Source organism: Poecilia mexicana, unplaced genomic scaffold (genome assembly GCF_051168715.1).
Source record: "Poecilia mexicana isolate PSO_F unplaced genomic scaffold, ASM5116871v1 scaffold_10, whole genome shotgun sequence".
NCBI lineage: Eukaryota > Metazoa > Chordata > Actinopteri > Cyprinodontiformes > Poeciliidae > Poecilia > Poecilia mexicana.
The window spans coordinates 32,996,143-33,000,585 of NW_028263379.1; the positions used below are offsets into that span (position 1 = coordinate 32,996,143).

General features: G+C 45.3%; 1 long non-coding RNA gene across 1 annotated transcript; it reads right to left on the bottom strand.

The window, feature by feature from the left end:
• Window positions 1-3,294: 3,294 nt before the first annotated feature.
• LOC148157540 (uncharacterized) lies at window positions 3,295-3,638 on the bottom strand. The gene is made up of 3 exons (XR_015764385.1): window positions 3,587-3,638; window positions 3,452-3,515; window positions 3,295-3,380 (listed from the first exon to the last, which is right to left on the bottom strand). It is a non-coding gene; the product is annotated as an uncharacterized LOC148157540 (long non-coding RNA).
• Window positions 3,639-4,443: the final 805 nt, after the last annotated feature.

Here is a 4,443-nt window from a genome sequence, read left to right on the forward strand (position 1 = left end):
AGAATTTTATTAAGCTGTTCTAGCTTTAATCCTTAAATCATGTCTCTGTATATTTGACATCAATTTGTTATCAACTAATTTGCAATACTGTAAATTACAAAAGCATTTCTTCAAACACAATATTAAACATTACATTTTACCCAAAATCAGTAAAGGTTTACATTTGAATAATTTAATAGTTCATATAAACAATATTATTCAACAAAAATGTGATGAATAGAACAAAAACCCAAATGAAAGGCGCAGAATATGCTCACCGATCTCAAAGCGACACGTTAGGGACAACAATATGGTGGCTCTCAGTCCGGACCCGTGTGGCACTAGATAGTGTAATAAGGCATATTTTCCATGCTTTAACCTCAATAATATGAGCTTTCATCATGAACAAAGTAAGAATATACTGTAATTTAGGCTTTACCTTCAACTGAAGGAAGAACGAAATGAACTTAAACCAGTAGCAGTTAGAGCTAAAATAGTAGCCGTTAGCGCCAATGAGCTAGCTCCAACGGTGCTCGGCAGAAAAAGCGAAGTCTTCCCTTTTCACCTCACACCTCCGGCCCAGAAGTCGGATGATAAACAGCCACTATCTAGGAAAGCGTTTGTTTAGAGTTGTATAACCGGTTTAACACAGGAGACTCTCACGCTGCCCAGCTTAACCGTTTCCTTCTCATGGCGGATCTCTCTCACTTACACACACAATGCTGCGGATACGGGGAAGAAAGGCGGGGCTTGCAGCGGCAGTCTGAATTCTGATTGGTTTAAACACACTGGAAACTAAACTTTCTATTGGCTAGGTAGACCACCTAGCTTCCCTAACCTCCGTTTCTTAAAGAGGCATCCCCATTTTATGTGGGTTACACACTCTCGGACAAACTGCAAAACGGACACTCATTTAAAACCCCAGGACTGATGACCGATAAAAATGAGTTCGTAGCAATGGCGCCATGAAGGATTCTCCATTGTAGGTCATCAGTCCTCTTTTTTATTGGAGGCTTCTATAAAGTCCTCCACTGTGGTTTCAGTTCTCCAAATTTGCCACTCCAGACACAACTTGGCCTTCTGTTAAGAGTCCTTCTGTTCACGATTTTAACACAGCATTTGTACAGTGCCTTTGGACTAGCTTTACAGAAGTCCATTTCTGGTACATCACTCTGGAGCAGGGGCCCAGTGTCTTTATCGAAACCTGGAACTAGGACCACGTCCGGAAACGGATCCTTCGGGTCAGGCAGGCACTCTTTTGTTGCTTGTAGTTGCAGCAGCCGCCTCTCCTCAGCTGTCAGTCGCTATTTCAGTCGCTCCAGGAAGCGCTTTCCTAGTCTGGCGGACCTGACTCCAAGCAGCGAGACAACCTCCAGGACGCCAGAAAACTCTGGACTGGCTACCTACACTAGACGCCGCAGGATCACCGTCCCAGATCTGGACAAGACCTCTGACAGTCCAGGCATGCTGCTGTCGCTGACGTCCAGTTTTGCTCCGCACACTAGTGGTTCTTCTAAAACCCAATGCAGAGAATTACATGTTTTTACTCTTTCCAATTTAAAAAGAGCACAGGATTTAAAAACATCCTGATAAAAACGAGGCAACCCTTTCAACTTTAAGAAACTAAAATCCGTTAAAAACAGCGCAGCATCCAGCTCCCAAAAATTAACACGTCTAAGGATGCAACTGGCCACATCTGTCCACACAGGAGAACCTGTTAAATATTTCTGTAAAAACTGTAAATGAAAAGTAGCTGTTCTACTGGCCAGGTGAACAAGGCCCTGGCCCCCCTCCTCTCTCGATAAAAACAACACAGACTGTGGCACCCAGTGTAGACCAGTCCAGAAGAAGTCGACCATTTCCAACTGTATTTTCACTAGTAGACCAAGTGGTGGGTCTAGGACAGAAAGCTTGTGCCACAGCTGTGATGCTACAAGGTTGTTTAGGACCAGCACTCTACCTCGATATGACATTTGAGAGTGCAGCCATTTCCATTTTGACAGTTTATTTTTTGCTCAACATTTTCCCAGTTTTTGCTTACATATTTGCTGCCTAAAAAAAACACCAAGATACTTAAAACCATCTCTTTACCAGATAAGACCTCCAGGGAGAACTGGGAGCCCAACAGACCACTCGCCAACGGCCAGGGCTTCACTCTTTCCCCAGTTCACCCTCGCAGCAGACAGTACAGAGAACTTTTTGTGTTCTTGGTTAAAATATTGACATCTTGCTGATCTTTTATAAAAACAACAACATCGTCAGCGTAGGCAGATAAAACCATATTGTTGCTAAAACCAGGTAAAACCAGACCATAAAGACTTGAGCGTATTTTCTGGAGGAGGGGTTCCAGGGAGAGTGCGTAGAGCATCCCTGACCGCTCGCAGCCCTGTCGAACGCCTCTACACACCCTAAAAGGAGAACAGAGGCTACCGTTGATCTTCAGCTCACTCTCAATGTCACTGTACAGTACCTGGATCTTGGCAATAAGACCCTCGCTGAACCCAAACCCCCTCATGGTTTTCCAGAGGATGCGTTGTTCAATGCGGTCAAATGCCTTTTCTTGATCTAGTGAAATCAAGCCAATTTGTAAACCCAATGAACCGGAGTCCTCCAAAACATCCCGAATCAGGTAGATGTTATCTACTGTGGCAACTTGGGGGGTGGATTTTCTTAGTATGAACCCAAATACAAAATATTAAAGGTTACGATGACCAACAACGCCACCTGGAATAAATCCAGGAAAATATAATGTAGTAAGGACACAGGTAAGTTCTACTGGAAATGAGGAGACAAGATTCAGAAAGTTCTACAAAATTTATTAAACTTCAAAATATCTTTAATTTCCAATAATCTGAAATTGAATGGTTAAAACAGTGAATGCATTTAACAAGATAATAAAATGTCTAAATTTCAAAGGAAACTGAGGCTTACCGATGGGGGAAGTAGTGAGGGAAGGGGCAACATCCCGTGCAGAAAAAGGGGACCACCCTGGACACTACAAAAACACAGCAAACAAAAGAAAAAGGTGCTCCAACAAAACGCACAAGACAAGACACCGCCACCAGGGGTCACCACCGCCACCACAGAAGCCTCAGTCCCTAAAAGACAGACAAGAAAATGAAACAATACAAGTAAAACAGTGATACAATAGCCCTACAATGTTGCACTTTATTCCCAAGGAAAGTGCAGATTAGTATTTTAAAACAATTTATAAGTAGGCAAAACAGCAGCGAGTGTCACTCCAGGTTCAATGCTGATGAGTCAGAAGGTTAAAAAGAAGAGCAAATTATTAATACAACTGCCAACAAAAACATAACTTGCAGCAGCTGCTTACCTGTGACCTTATAAATGACTGCACTGCCAAATAATCAGATCCCCAATTCCACCTAGATGCAGTGCAACTGTAAGAAAACGCTATGTGAAGGTTTTGTTTACATGGGGTAGACGTTACTTAGCCACGCTAAGCCCTTACCTTCCTGTCAGCAAATGAATGAACGGACAGATCGGTCCAAATATTGGAGGTGCAGCAAAGGAGGCTAAGCAGATAAACCAATTAGTATTAATAGCCATTATTAAAGCCGACAAACGATAAAACAGCCACGCTTACCCAGAACAGTGCAAACAAAGGAAGCAGATTTGGTTGATGTCACAACGCAAGCAACCTCATGACAGGTGAAGGCTTGCTTATATGCAGCAGCTGAAATTGGCCTTAAAGTGGCAGCGCACCATTTATGCTGCTACACTACCATGGACCTGCTGGGGCGCAATAGGTCTGATCCCGGTGGATGACCTGCTCCATAGTTTTCCCCAGCCTAGTGGCCAGAGCCTTGGAGAGGATCTTGTAATCGGTGCAGAGGAGGGACACAGGGCGCCAGTTCTTGATGTCCTGCAGGTTACCTTTTTTGGGCAGCAGGGTGATGACCGCCCTGCGGCAGGACAAGGGGAATGAACCAGTGGACAGACTTTCATTATAGACGTCAAGCAGGTCTGTGGCCAGAATGTCCCAGTAAGCCTTGTAGAACTCGACCGTGAGCCCGTCAACGCCCGGGGACTTCTGGCCCTGCATACTCAGGAGGGCTGTGTGGAGTTCCTGAAGCCCCAGAGGGCGCTCCAGCTCGAAGTTGGTCTCCTCGGAGACCTGGGGTAGTTTATTGCAGAACTCCCTGAACAGTTCCCCATTCTCCTTGTATTCGCTGTGGAACAGAGAACGGTAAAACTCCACAGCCCTCCTCCTGATCTCACCTGGTTCACTCAGTTGCTGCCCTGTGTCCGACAGCAAAGAGCTGCCGCGGGCTCCTCTGCCGCGGCATCCTCATCAGGTGGGTCCTCCACCTGCTCAGAAACAGTGGGCTGCTGCTTTGCCGCACAGGCAGGGCCGGCCCAGTCCCTGTCGGGACACATTTTTACAATGTGCCCCTCCTGACCGCAGCCAAAGCACTTCACTAACATAATGAACAACTTTTG